Raw genomic sequence first — 15,580 nt, forward strand, 5'->3', positions numbered from 1 at the left:
GACCAGCTGGTGGTTGGCATCCTCAGAATCCACATAGCCAGGTGGTACAGAGGCGTCAGATCTGTGGTCCCGGAGATAGTTGTGCAGACAAAGACACACAAAGATAATGGTGACAACCTTGTCTGGGTCCAGGCAAATTGTTGTTCTGAACACTCTGAAGCGATTTGCCAAAATTCCGAAAGCGTTCTCCACAACGCGACGTGCTCTGGACAGACGGTAGTTGTATATTCTCTGATTGGTGTTGAGGTTTCGAAATGAATATGGTTTCATGAGATCTGGTTGGAGGGGATAAGCGTCATCTCCAATTAGCATGTGTGGCATCATAGCATCAGTGTCTGGCAGGGTATCAGCAGGGGGAAAGTTCAGTGTGCCTGTGTCCATTGCTTCTTTCAGGTCTGAATGGGCAAACACTCCTGCATCAGAGACCCTACCTTGTGTCCCTCTTGCTTGCATACACAAACTTGTAATTGGCATCAACAACAGCCATAAGAATGATGGAAAACCTGGACTTGTAGTTAAAATACATGCTGCCACTCTTGGGAGGGGGTTGGATGAAGATGTGTTTACCATCTATAGCCCCCAGGCAGTGTGGAAATTGCCACTTGTTTGCAAAGTCTCTGTGTCACGGTTCTGGGTCCGTTGGACCCAGTATTTTGAGTTATGGTTTGGTTTAATTTTGAATGATGGATTGTTTTCTTATTCTCTTGTGATGGTGATGATTATTAGTTTCTTGTTTCTGTGTTTAAGGATTTGTGGTTTCATGTATTGTTTGAGTTTGTCCCGATTCGAAATACTGAGATCCAAAACAAAATACCAAAGGCCCAGAAGGATGCAATCAAACGGAAGAGTTTATTGAATACACATGCGGGAGAGTACGAACTGCCAAACATCAGTTGTAGGACTCCACCCAAAAGACACTTCAGATTGCTTTTGATTCATCAGGGTTGACGCCCCTCATGCGTTTACAAAGATTGTGATATATCAGATACAGTAAATATTCATTTTCATAAGCTAAAATAGACATAGAAGTTCCTGTCTCTATCACATTTTCCATATAAGGCCACTCGCTGCATCCTCCAGATGGTCCTTGGGGATGGCAGTCATCTGGCCACCTCTTCTGTCACCTGTAACTGGGCAAACTCAAATACAACAAGAAGCTGAATACATTCAGGCCTTCACTCCAGCCTGTTTCTTGATTAAATGTATTATATGTGTTTTGTAAGCGTGCATGCATTGAACCTTCCATAGCTCCAAGCCACTTACTCCATGTTTCGCCGGGACATTCACACCCAACGGAGCTTTCAACCTTCTAATTAATTGACTGAGCCACAACTCTTTGATAAGCACCAAACTGCAATGTGTATATAAAATGATTACCTTTCCACCTGCAGTAAAAGAGTATTATGTGATTATGATAACACCTGCAATATAGACTTTAATGTAATGTTGGCAGCTTCAATAACTGTTTCAATAAAATGATTATCATATGGTTTAATGCAATGATCATGACTTAATGCAAAGTTAATTAATGCAATGATAATGATAATAAGCATAAGTAGCAGTAAAATATTCCTTATTCCACACTCCCTCTCTTGACCCTGTTCACAAACAGGGTCACCCCACTGTGTTGAGTCACTCCTCCTCCCAGTCGGCCACCTCCACGCCCATCAGTGGCATCATGGCCACCCAAGTCACCGATTCAGAGTTCACGGCCCTTGTTATTACCTTCTCCAGCAGTCCTCTGGCACAGGGAATGAAACAACAACCTCAGGTGTTCGAGGTGGTCGACCAGAACACACTTCGTAATAAGCACTCTGTGTACACAATTATTATAGTTGTCCCGTTCAGTGCTTTCCTCAGTATGCAGAATGCTTTGTAAGGTCCAGCGTGTTTAACATATATGGTTAGATGTACTGATGTGCTTATGTCATGTGCGTTAGATGTGAGTTGTCATGTGTCCATCTCTCTTCTCGGCTCGTGTAGTGTGTTCTGCCGTCTTCCATTGCGGATAGCATGATGAGCAGCGCCGTTGCCAGTAGTAAGTTGCCAGCTTCCACCTGAGAACACTTCATGCTTGGGGTTGGTCACACCCAAATGTATCAGTACATTACAATATACTACTATACTACTAATATACAATAGTCCATTATAATATTTTATTCATATTTCATTTTGTATCCATCAAGGGCTTCGGGTGATCTGCAGTTTCACCCTTTCCCAAGCTGGAGACATTTTCCTTTACACATACATCACTCCCTTGTCATCGAACTTCCCTGAGCTATCCCTCAACTTCAAGCTTTAAATGTATTTTATTAAACATTCACACCATTCTATCACTCATACAAGTAGCAAGCTGATCTTCATTGCATTTTTATGTATTCATATTTAATTTATGCATCTTTTCACTGAGCTTTTAAATTCAAACTATCTCACTTCTGATTCATTTCAAAAATAATCTCACATGTAACAATTTGTGCATGTGTGTTTTCTATTCATGTTTACCTCTTTTAAACGTGATGTGGTGGACATCACTAAACAATCATGAGTTCCGGCTTCAATTTTCAGTCCAATCATACCCTGTATTCTTGCAGTCAAACTCGTGCGGCTTCACGTCTCACTGGTCCCTCTCTTCACAGTGTCCTGTTCGGGCTTCAAAGCTCCAGCAAACACAGTCTGTTTCTTCGCTGTTTTGATCTTTCCGTATTCTTCTTCGAAGTTAAGTTCCCGTCCGGCTTTTCAGTCTTCTCTTCCAAGATTACTTCAAGCATGGCAAATATGACACTCAATGTCCAGTGCTCTTCCACAATTCTTTATCCCACTGTTCAACTGCCCAGCCTGTATTTTCACAGTACATGTTGCTTTTCTTACATGCTGCTGCTGGTCGTCAGTCGTCATCAGTGTTAATGGATCGGGGGCACTGTCGTTTGCCTGCTGTATTCGAGTCCGCGATGTTCTGACGGTCTTCATCAGGCGATTAACTGTCCTTTGAACTTCTTCTCAGTTTAGGGACAAAGTGACAGGTGAAGCTGTAGAATTTCAGCCAAAAAGTGGCCTGTTTTTCCCAATTGTTCCTCTATACTTTCTTGCCGGTTACTCAAAGTTCAATGTTGAGAGAGGTCTACCTGTATTGGCACACTAAAGCATACAATTAGTATTATATTCATTTTTTATCTTAAAACCTCGATTTGCTTCATCTTCTTAGAATTTAACTCTGTCCATTTCTCTGGGTGCTCCCCTGACATCATCAGTCACACACACACCTTCCTATCACACACACAGCAGCACAGTATTTCCTATTTCTCTTTCCTGTTTCTACAGATTAATCAAACACTTGTTTTTTCATATTTACAGTCTACAAACCCTCTTTAGTTTTACTAAGTCTTGGTCTAAAAACAATACACCTTCCTTTCATACACACTTTTAAATAGAGCTCTTTCAAACATAAAAATAAACTCAACCTCTCATACCACCCCTCATGCATTTCTTGAATTAAAAGCACTTTCAAACTTTAAAACATCCTACTTTACATCACAAAAGAAATATATTTCATACACACTTTTAAATGTTCTAACCTCTTTCAGACGCCATGACTCATCTCGCACACACTGCCTTTTCTCTCAAACTTCTCCCTTTTTCACTCACTCAGACAAATCATGCAGAGACATTCAAATCAAATACTGACAGCATTCACACAGTTAAAATCACTCAAAATATGCTTTCATACAAATATTTTGGACATGCTGTCCGGAAATTTTTTACAGCGCTGTTATTCTCTCTTCCAGGCCTGCTTAGAACAAAAATGAGAAAAAGAGAGCTGATTATTAGCTCATCAAAACACAAAACAAAATCACCTGACAGGATTTCTAAGTGCACTGTTATCATTTTAAAGTGCCCAATTCTAGACATGTCCATGTTTAATAAAACTCCCTCTATTAAAATAAAAACAAAAAACAAAAGAGGAAGTAGACAACACCCAGTAACTGCGTCTGTCCTTTTACAAGAAAAGAAAAATAAACCCATCTCGGACAATTCTCCCCATCTTAGACAAAATCTGACCATAAATGTCCTTTTCTAAGTCATGTTCTTCTCTTCACACAACTCTTGACCTCCAAGGCATAAACTTTGGACTTATAACCGTCATATAAGTCCTCACAGTGCACCAAGCATGGAGAAAACTCAATCTCAGTGCTTCAAAATTCTTACACAAGATTCAAAAACTGTTTCTGTCATTTATCTACCCAAGAACTTCATCAAATGGACCTCGCTTGGTCCAGTAATCTTCAGCACATGTATATCACTGCCGCCAGCGCTGATTTAAAAACAGTTTCTTGTCTCAATGCACCCAGTATTAACTTATCACATGGACTGCAGCCGATCCATCAATATCAACACAATTGTGTATCCCCATGTACACAACTTATTCTTCACTTGTATCACAGCACATCTAGTAATATTTTCACAATTACTTCAACATGGTAAACATTGATTTTCCTTTAAAATCAATTTACCATTAGAACTCAAGATCACAGCTGACTCGATTCTCTGAAATCCTGAGTCAGTTAAACACCTTGCTCAACTCAAGGTGTCCTTTTCTCGGACTTCCTCGTCCGAACTCACTCTTTTTACCCCGGCATCTCACCATTTTCTGCTTGCCTTTGTAGCCTGCTGCTTACTTGGCAGCCTCATCTGCTTTCTGGTTCCCTTGTGCCACCAATGTGGTTGCTTGAGAGTATCCTTTGCATTTTATGATACTGACCTCGTTTCAGTCGTCCAATACCTTTTCTAGTCCTCCCATTTCTTTCTTCTTTGAAATGTGAGCATTTGTTGCCGCTCTGAAGCCTGCTGTCTTCCATTGAGTGGGCTCCACGTGTGCTGCCCCAAATGCATAAGCTGAATCTGTGTATATCTTCACTCTCTTTTCTTTAGCCAGTCTCAGGGCCCTGCTCAGTGCAATTTCTTCTGCTCTCTGAGCTGACTGTTGCCCCTTCAAGTCTCCAGGTCTCTCCGACTTTTCTTCAGCTTCAGCTTTCTTGGTGTAGTCATGTGGTTCTCCTGACTGCATCGGCTAGTTGATTCTCCACTGTGTCATATGGTACATCATTCAGGAGCTCCAGTTCCTCTTTGTTTATGGACAGAGTCTGTATCTGTCCCTCTAGTTTCTTATTTTCCTGTTGCAAATCTTGCAGAGACTTTAGGATGCTCTTTACATCCCCTTTCATCCAACTGGATATTCCTTGGCACATGATCATCCATTTGCAACACTCACTGTGGTTCTCTTTCAATGTTTTCATCTCTGCTCTGGTTTTCCTGTTCACTTACTGGCCCAGTGTGTCTTCATTCAGCTGCTTCAGTTTCTGTTTTCACTCTAGGGGTGAAACACAATAGTCAACCCAGCAATGTCAATACTGGATTCACCTGAAGTATGCACCAAGCCAACCACAATTATCAGCTCAACAATGTTAATCTTGCATTCACCTCATGAATGCACCAAACCAGCCACTTTTGGTGTAAACACGCACAAAGCTTGAAAATCACCCCCTCTGTTCTCTCAGTCCTTTAATTCAGCTGCACACAGCTGTTCACTGAGAAAGAGGAAGTCAGCTCAGGCAGTCAAAAGACTGAGCAAATATAAACTCTCTGCTGGTTTTAAAATCAATAAAAACAAAACGTCAAGATCCACTATCTTCAATTCAACATCCAGTATCTCAACACTGTATGTTGTCACAGAGATCACCCACTGTAATTCAATTTTCATAGACCCAAAAGTAAGCATATTATTTCCTTAATCACAAGTGAAACCGTGTTTCACCCGGTAATACGTAATCAAACTTTAAAGTGAAACCAAAACTCTTCTTTTTCGAAACTGAAAAGAGGAAGTAACCAGCACCCAATTCTAACTGCGTAGGCTGTTACTCAACAGCTCACACACACAGAGACCCAGGGCAATTCTTCCTGGATCATTTATCAACATTTCAAACCAACGCAGTCCGCACTGACTATTCTTCTGGACCTCAGCGGATCCACCAAACTTCAGACCACGCCGGATCTGTTACTCCAGCACAATAAACACTGATTTTTTCCTTCAAAATCAGTTTACCAAGAGCCACAAAACCGTTTCTGACTCTATTTTCTGAAATTCTAAATCCCGTCTCATTCACTGCTGAAATTCTAGTTCAATGAACACGTGTCGCAGTTTAAAATTAAAAGAGGAAGTTGTTCACACCCAACAGCTGCAATGAATGTGTGTGTGTGTGTCTATTCGAACACAAGCTTTCTCAAATCACACAAAATATAGCATCAAAAAGTCCTTTTCTGACTCCTATTGTCAGGCAATTCATCACCTGAAAATCATGGGATCCGACACTATTTCAAAACCTGGGTATCTGCCAGGCAGTGATACACGCAACATTCAGTGTCAAATCAGTCAACCTTGACGCCTGCACTGACTCAGAGTAGACTCAGAAATATTCACTCAATACTTCTCACAACCAGCAATGTTTCTTTACAGGACCACAGCAGATCCACTGACATTTATCAACATTAACTCAGTAATGTCAACATTTATTCTTCTCAACATTACTTTCTCAGAAAACCTATCAAACACTTGGCTTCCTGAAATTCTGCCTCACATGAGAAAACCTTGCACAACCCAAGGTTTGTTTGTCGGACCTCTATGTCCAAGATTACTTTCTCTATGAAACAATAACTTTATACCAACATGATCCTCTGATCATAACCAATTTTAATACCGCGGTCCCAAGTCGTCGGCAGATGGTCAATCTGGAGTGACCGCAACCTTAGCGGGCTCTAAAGGACGTCTCCGATAGAGGGGGGGTCTCCACCCCTGAACTTTAAAGTTATTTCACCTTCAATATGTTAAGTTATTTCACCTTCAATATATTAACTTATTTCACCTTCAATATTCTAAAGACACCTTATTGTCTTTCTCACTTTTATCAACAAACATCAAGCTTGACCTTTTCAACATCTTATGAAGCTTCAATTTCTCAACAATTACTCAAACAGACATCCATCAGTAATTTAGCTGAGTAAATTTAGAATATAATATTTCAATCAGCACATTTTGATTTAACAGGCTGTGCCTACCTTTTTTGTCAGGGCCCTGAACACTCAGCCGAACCACTGGGTCCCGTCTGCCTGCTTGACCACCTCTGGCCTCTGTTTTTCTCCACCAGAACCTCAGAACCAGGTCAATGGACTCAGATATCCGGGTCACGGCACCAAAACTGTCCCGATTCGAAATACTGAGATCCAAAACAAAATACCAAAGGCCCAGAAGGATGCAATCAAACGGAAGAGTTTATTGAATACACATGCGGGGAGGTACGAACTGCCAAACATCAGTTGTAGGACTCCACCCAAAAAGACACTTCAGATTGCTTTTGATTCATCAGGGTTGACGCCCCCTCATGCGTTTACAAAGATTGTGATATATCAGATACAGTAAATATTCATTTTCATAAGCTAAAATAGACATAGAAGTTCCTGTCTCTATCACATTTTCATATAAGGCCACTCGCTGCATCCTCCAGATGGTCCTTGGGGATGGCAGTCATCTGGCCACCTCTTCTGTCACCTGTAACTGGGCAAACTCAAATACAACAAGAAGCTGAATACATTCAGGCCTTCACTCTAGCCTGTTTCTTGATTAAATGTATTATATGTGTTTTGTAAGCGTGCATGCATTGAACCTTCCATAGCTCCAAGCCACTTACTCCATGTTTCGCCGGGACATTCACACCCAACGGAGCTTTCAACCTTCTAATTAATTGACTGAGCCACAACTCTTTGATAAGCACCAAACTGCAATGTGTATATAAAATGATTACCTTTCCACCTGCAGTAAAAGAGTATTATGTGATTATGATAACACCTGCAATATAGACTTTAATGTAATGTTGGCAGCTTCAATAACTGTTTCAATAAAATGATTATCATATGGTTTAATGCAATGATCATGACTTAATGCAAAGTTAATTAATGCAATGATAATGATAATAAGCATAAGTAGCAGTAAAATATTCCTTATTCCACAAGTTCCATGTGTTTTCTGTCTCTCAGTGTCAAGTCTGCGTTCTTGTTTAGTAATTCATGTTTCCTGTTTTATTGTGAAAGTCTTTGTCTTATATTAGTGTGTGCAGCTTGGTTCCCCCGTCTCGTTAGCCCTGATCTCTCCCAGCTGTGTCTCCCTCCTGTTGTCCATTCCCTCATTACTACCCTGTGTATATAAGCCCTGTGTTTTCCCGTGCTCGGTGTTGCGTCGTACCATCAGATTATGCCTGTGTGTTTCCGTGTCAGTGCTTTAGTTATTCAGTATTCAGTACCATTGCTCAGTTTGTTTCGTTTTCATGCCAGCAATAAGGCTGAGGTTTTAAGTTACAATTGTATGTTTGAGACCTGCACTTGGATCCTCCTCCCCGCCTGCCCGCACACAGAGCCCTGACACAATGGCCTTCCACTCAGACTCAGTTGATGGTGTCTGTGAAAGACAAGTAGAAAGTGATACATCAAAAGAATCTCTGGTGAATTCATGATTTCCTTTCTTAACCATACATTCAAATCACTGTCACACTAGGAGTCCACTTTACTTTTTTATATACACATGTAACAAAGACTGAACAAATACATTTGTGACTCAGAATTGTTTTTGGTGAAAACTTGCTGTATTAACTGATGGGACGTTTTTGACAATGTGCAAGTCAATCTTTCAATAGCATGAGCATGGGTAATGTATTTTCTGTCAAAATTACCTTCAAGTAATCTTCATGCAGTGCACAGGTAAGAGCTGTGCATGTTTCCATGACAATCCTGCTCAGTGTGGTGCTTCCAATCCTATACTGGAAACTTAATGAGTTGAAGGTTTCACCTGTCAAATAGAACAAAGTGTCTTAAATAGTGTCAGGTGGATAGTGGACATGGATGGAGTGACAGATTTTAGGTGACAGATGTAGACTATAATGCAGTAGTAGTAGCTTATGTAGTATGAACATATTCCTAGTGTGTAGGTGGATAGATAGACTTGCAGTTACAGGGCCAGTGTAACTGGTGTAGAAGAGCAAAAATATGTATGTACTTGCATGGGTGAACTGATTTCTTAATGTGATATAGATAGATGACCTTGCCTCATGCCCAGCATTCTATAGTTTAAGGGAGTTTATAGGGAGCATTACAGAATTTTCATGTCCACACACTTGCCTGTTGCCAAAAATCGTAGGGTAACTGAAAGCCTTTCCCTGGGGCTGATGGCCTTCCTGAGGTGTGTATCCTTCTTGATGATAGCAGGACTAACCCTCTCCATTAGATAATTAAAGTCCTCCACAGACATTCTGAGAAGGTCCCGAAAACCCCTCATATCATCTACCTGTTTACACAGAACAAAGTCAAAGTCAAGAACACACCAATAACAAAGCGACATAATAGTGGTTGAATGTTATTGGTAATTAAAGAGTCGGACTGATATTTAACCAATGTTGTATAAAGCAGAAAGATGTCCCAAAAATCACTTTGGTAGATGTTCAAGTCATTCACTAGAATGCTACTCAAGTAAAATGTAAAAGTACTGTAGTTAATGGCCAGTAATCCAATTAAATAAAATACTAATAGGCTAAAATTAAATGTTGCCTACTGAAAGTAGAAGCGTCAGATGTCTTCAAACATTTACCCATCATCATGCAGATAAAGTCCTGTAGGTAAGGGTAATTTAGCTGTTGCTGCTTACCTCCAGTTCTCGTTGTAGAATTGACAGACCGTACTGCCCACGTTTGCCCAGCCATTTCCTTGTCCATACACGCAGTCACTTTTTCTTTTTAGATCTTTCTGCACACAGAATGGCACACATTGCTAAGGCAGCGCGTTTCTCTTTGGTGAGCATTTTCAAATTTCCCGGATTACAGTCTCCCCAGTTCCGGATTATTCTTCTTCATATTGTCTATTGGCGGTTGACTTCCGGGTTCTTCTTCCGGAAACAAGAACACGACGTGTTGTGCATGTACACACAGTGTGAGCACTCAGGTCGCATCAGAGCATTGGGCCGTATAGTGTGAGACCCTGCATCATGACCTACGAACTTCTAACCCCTGCGAGTCAATCGTACAGTTTGAGCAGGAGCTGAATCGCGCGACTGAAAAAAATCGCACAGTGTATGCCCAGCATTAACCGGAAGCAGAATTTTAGCTTTTAGTCAAGGCAGTTGGTGTCATTTGTTTGTTATGCTTAAAGCTGTTACCAGCTTGAATCCTTTCCCTTTTTTATTGGGGTTGGGTGCATATTACCTCTTTAAACAGTCCCCCCAAATGCTTAAGGTCATCACTGGTTATGGCAGTAGTAGTCTCTAATGGCGCACCAACAGCCACGACCCAGATCACAGAGGAACTTCAGATTTGGGGAGTTTAGTCAGCTAGTGTTCTCCTGTGAACAATAATGCAGCTCTCAGATATAGCTGTATCCAGTTGTCTATATGGATATAGACATATTGGATACTGCTGTACATGGTTAGAAGATGTGTGCTAGCTGGTAATTATGAACCATGATTTCATGTGTGAACATGAAATAGACTTAGATTTAAAGGAGGACTATATTATCAGGTCACTAATCATGGAAATTACTGTTGGTGGAATGAAAATACAGCTGGTGGATCATTACAAAAGGGCAGCTGCCTGGCCACCTGGGTTTGCTGCTCCCTCTCTCTCTGAGCCTGTGTTTGGTATTTTCTGTGTATGAGTTGTGTGTTTGTAGTGGGAGGCTGGACACCGTCCCACTACAAACACAGCTGTTTTTAACTTGAACCTAGTTTTGAGACGGGTTCAAGTTAAAAATAATGTGCTCTGATGGTTGCCATGCCAAAGAAAAACAAAAGGCAAACCAGAATCTGTGTTGATTTGAAAAGAGCTAAATAAGGCAGTAAAAAGAGAAAAGTATGTTTTACCAACCATTGATGTCGTTTTGCCCAAACTTGCAGGTTCCAAAGTATTTTCTCTATTAGATGTTGCAAGCGGGTTCTGGCAAATACCACTCAATCCAGAGAGCGCCAAACTGACTACCTTTATAATCCCATTTGGCAGCTACTACTTCAACAGGCTACCATTTGGGATTGCTAGCGGCCCAGAAATCTTCCAGCACAAGATGACAGAACTCTTGAAAGGACATGAAGGAGTCTACATGGAAGATATACTGACAGTGAAAGTGTGAAGAAGCAGGGTTAAAATTAAACCATAAGAAGTTACTCTTCACTCACAGCAACAACTCAGTTATCTCAGACATTGACACTGTGGAATAAGGCCAGACAAAGTAAAAGTCAAGGCAGTCACAAAACTAGAAGCACCAAAGAACGCTTCTGATCTGAGGCTGATCCAGGGAATGATCCGCTACTTGGGCACATAGCTACCAAACCTTTCTAAGGTTATTAAACCTCTCAATGATCTGCTCAAAAGTGATGTGACATGGATATGGATAACCTCTAAGTAGCATGAGCATGAGAGTGGGCATCTACTACAATGATCTGTCCACTTTTTGTGACTGATGTGCATGATATAGTTCTTAATAATCAGTGACCAACACGTAAGTCGCTGGTAATGATTATACATCCTAGAGAGGAAGAGGGCTATGATCATTTAAAACTTTAACTGGATTAGGACTTGACCCTATACAAACTTCAAACTGCTCAAAGGCTCGCAGCAAGTGTCTCTTTCTCAACAGTAGAGTAATTGAGCTGATGTTTATCAAATTTGCGACAGAAGTAACTCACAATGTCCTGGTTATTCTTCTGGAGAAGAATAACTGTCAGATGTTGACAAAATAATTTATTGATAAACATTTGACAAGTAATATTAGATAACAACAGATACAATTTACCTTTGATTAGTCTAGCCAGTGCCACTAGCTTGAGCTGAAAAATCTAAAATGCAACAGAAATGGCTGAGAATCACCTAAAGCTAACTACTTTCCTGATTAACACATTTACACAACTTAATGGCTTCATATAAGAAATAATATTCAACAAATCACTGAAACAAACAAAAGGAAACATTCCTATGGAAAAAACATCTCTCCTCTTGATTTAACCTGGTGATGTCAGACATGACATCATCAGTGCTTTTAAAGTCAGGAGGCCTTTCCCACACCTGACCTACACGAGGACTCAGAAAGAAACAATGTAAGTATGCATAAATGAGTTAAATCTGCAACATAATAAAATATAAAGAAACATGTGACTGAGTATTTGCTTTAATCTGCTGAATGTTTGAGTTTGACTGCAAGATAATGCTTTCACAAACAAACCCGGGATAGTAAGCACAGCAATGTTACTATTGTTAGCAAATAAATCTGGGAAGGTTCTCAGTCATCCAGGTCAATCGTAGTCTAAGGAGCTTGGAAAGAAAAGCGTCTGGACTGTGTGTGTTCCTTCTTTTTTTTCTAAGCCAGAAGGGAAAAAGAAGAAACACACACATAAAGAAAGCTCTGGTTATCCTAATTGGGCCTTCATCAAATCAACAAAGAGGCACAGAAAAGCCATCCCTTATGCAGCAGGTTTGTCAGAAAAACTCAGGAGAGTGTTCTCCAAGCACAACATCCCAGTGTACTTCAGACCCAGCCACACACTCAGACAAAAACTGGTTCATCCCAAAGACAAAACTCCCAAACACAAATTCAACAACGTAGTGTATGTTGTACAGTGTAGCGAGGAATGCTCAGACCTCTACACTGGAGAAACCAAACAGTGTAGAGGTTTCTCGCATGGCACAACATGGAAGAACCACCTTGATAGGACAAGACTCAGCTATATATCTGCATCTAAAGGTCAAAAGTCACTCTTTCGAGGATGCCAATGCCCACATTTTGGAGAGAGAAGGCAGACTGCTTGAAAGAGGAGTGAAAGAAACCATCTATGTCCACTGTGAGCGACCATGTTTCAATAGAATAGAGTGGATCTTTATTGTCACTGTTACGAAAAACAAAGAAACACGGTTTGGCACCTCGCAGTTAGCAGAATGTAGATTTTTACATAGAAATTCCTTTAGAATAAGAGAAAAAAGAAAAAAGAAAGAAAAAAGAAAAACCAAAAAATAGACTTAAAGTGAAAGAGTGTTATTACAGAGGTCATGCTGCTTTGCATTGCTTGTGCTCCTCACACCTGAGGGTCGCATAGTTTGTTCTGTGTTGTTTGTGCTTCTGTAAGTTCAAGGTGGAGGCCGACCATTGGTGGAACACTGAATGAGGCCGGCTATAAAGTGGGACCCGTCCAGACCGGCACCCGCCTACTTCCTGCTTCCAACAAGCTGTGCAGACAGATATGTATGTCTTGTGGTGTGCTGAGTGAACAAGTTCCTGGATTGAGAAGAGCTCGGCTGTGTTGTATATGTTGTAAATTGTGTAAATAGACCTTTTTGTGTTGATCTGGTAGCTGTAGGGGTGGGAAGCTGTTTTCTTTTAAGACCTTTTTCTCCTGTTTGGGTTAGGGAGACAGGTAAGAGGCCTGTGTTTTCTTTTGGGGTTCTCATTATAGGTACGTCAGTTCTGTTTCATTTCTAGAGTGTTTTGTTTGTTGTTTTGGCCCACCCTGACGCTTGCTACCTTTTGAGTTTAATAAAATACATGGTTGTTGTAAAACCGTAATCCTGTGGCAACGTTGGTTTTTCCTTGGGAGCAGGGAGTGTTTTTCCCTTTTTTTGTTTTTTTGTGTTGTGCTCCAGTTTCCCCTAGACCGGTACCTACACAGGGAATAGAATAGAATAGAATAGAATGCCTTTATTGTCATTATACAGCTGTACAATGAGATACAGAGCATCTCCTACTCAGTGTAAACATGTTGGGGGGGGGAGGGGGTGGTACAGTTCTGCAGCACTATATACATATGGACAGTATTAACATAGGGAAGAAGATGTATATATATATAAAATGTACAATTTACAAACCGTAAACAATATGTAATAAATAGTGTTATGTATGTACAGTTGAGTTATTGCACATGGAATTGGTATAAATAGTGTTTATGTATATACAGTTATTGCACATAGAATTGGTATTGCACAGTGGTGGTCCATAGAGGAAGTGGGAAGTGGGGGGCTGTGTTATCGGTGCATGTGTGAGTTCAGGGTGGTTATCGCTTTGGGGAAGAAACTGTTTTTGAGTCTGTGGGTTTTAGTGTTGATGCACCTGTAGCGCTTCCCTGAGGGAAGCAGGCTGAACATGTTGAAGCCAGGGTGGGAGCTGTCCTTGATGATGTTTGCTGCTCTGCTGAGGCAGCGGGAGGAATAAATGTCCATCAGGGAGGGAGAGGGCAGCCGATGATCTTTTGTGCTGTCTTGACCACACTCTGAAGCCTCACTCTATCTGCCTTGGTGCAGCTGCCGTACCATACCGTGATGCAGTAGGTTAGCAGGCTCTCAATGGACGAGCGGTAGAAGGTCAGCAGCAGGTTGGAGTTCAGCTTGTACTTCCTGAGGACTCTCAGGAAGTGCAGCCGCTGTTGGGCCTTCTTGATGACCGCTGAGATGTTTTCCGTCCAGGAGATGTCAGCAGAGATGAGGACACCAAGGAACCGGAAGGTGTGGACCCTCTCCACACACTCCCCGTTGATGTAGAGGGGGGCCAAGTCAGTGCTGTGTCTCCTGAAGTCAACAATGAGCTCTTTGGTTTTTTTGGTGTTCAGTGCCAGGTTGTTTTCTGAACACCATGCTGCCAACTTCAGGACTTCCTCTCTGTACTCTGCCTCGTCTCCCTTCGAGATGAGTCCGACTACCGTGGTGTCATCAGCAAACTTGATGATGAGAGTGTTGTTGTGGGCGGACTGCAGTCGTGGGTGTAGAGAGAATACAGGAGGGGCTCAGCACACAGCCCTGTGGGGAGCCAGTGCTCAGTGTGCGAGTGGAGGAGAGATGAGGGCCGAGTCTCACAGTCTGGGGCTGGTTTGTGAGGAAATCCTTTATCCAGGCACATGTGAGAGGAGGGAGGCCAAGATTGACCAGTTTGTTGATGAGGATGTCCGGGATGATAGTATTAAAGGCTGAGCTGTAGTCCACAAAGAGCATTCGGACGTAGCTCTGCCGCTGCTCTAGGTGACTCAGCACAGCGTGGAGGGCTGTGGCGATGGCGTCTTCTGGGATCTGTTTGCACGGTATGCAAACTGGTGGGGGTCGAATTCTGGGGGGAGGTAATCCTTGATGTGTTGAAGGACTAGTCTCTCAAAGCATTTCATGATTACCGGTGTGAGGGCCACAGGGCGGTAATCATTCAGGCTGGTGATGGGAGACTTCTTCGCACTGGGATGATTGTGGCTGATTTTAGACAGGATGGGATGGCTGCCTGATCCAGTGATAGGTTGAAGAGTCTGGTGAAGATGAGGGTGAGCTGGTGTGCGCATGCTCTTAGTACCTTGCCAGGTACTCCGTCTGGACCGGCCGCCTTTCTGGGGTTCACTGCTAGGAGCACACGTCTGACATCGTGCTCCGTTACAGTGAGTGGAGCGGTACAGGAACCAGGTGAGGATGAGGATGGGAGCAGGGCTGAAGCAGATGAGTGTTGCTGTTGTGGTGTTTCAAAGCGGCGGCGAAGAAGCTGTTTA

General features: G+C 41.9%; 1 long non-coding RNA gene across 1 annotated transcript; it reads right to left on the reverse strand.

The window, feature by feature from the left end:
• Positions 1-580: 580 nt before the first annotated feature.
• On the reverse strand, positions 581-8,502 carry LOC120436052. Its single transcript, XR_005610082.1, has 3 exons — positions 8,468-8,502; positions 7,171-7,177; positions 581-615 (listed from the first exon to the last, which is right to left on the reverse strand). It is a non-coding gene; the product is annotated as an uncharacterized LOC120436052 (long non-coding RNA).
• Positions 8,503-15,580: the final 7,078 nt, after the last annotated feature.

Source organism: Oreochromis aureus, linkage group 23, assembly GCF_013358895.1.
Source record: "Oreochromis aureus strain Israel breed Guangdong linkage group 23, ZZ_aureus, whole genome shotgun sequence".
Classification (NCBI taxonomy): Eukaryota; Metazoa; Chordata; class Actinopteri; order Cichliformes; family Cichlidae; genus Oreochromis; species Oreochromis aureus.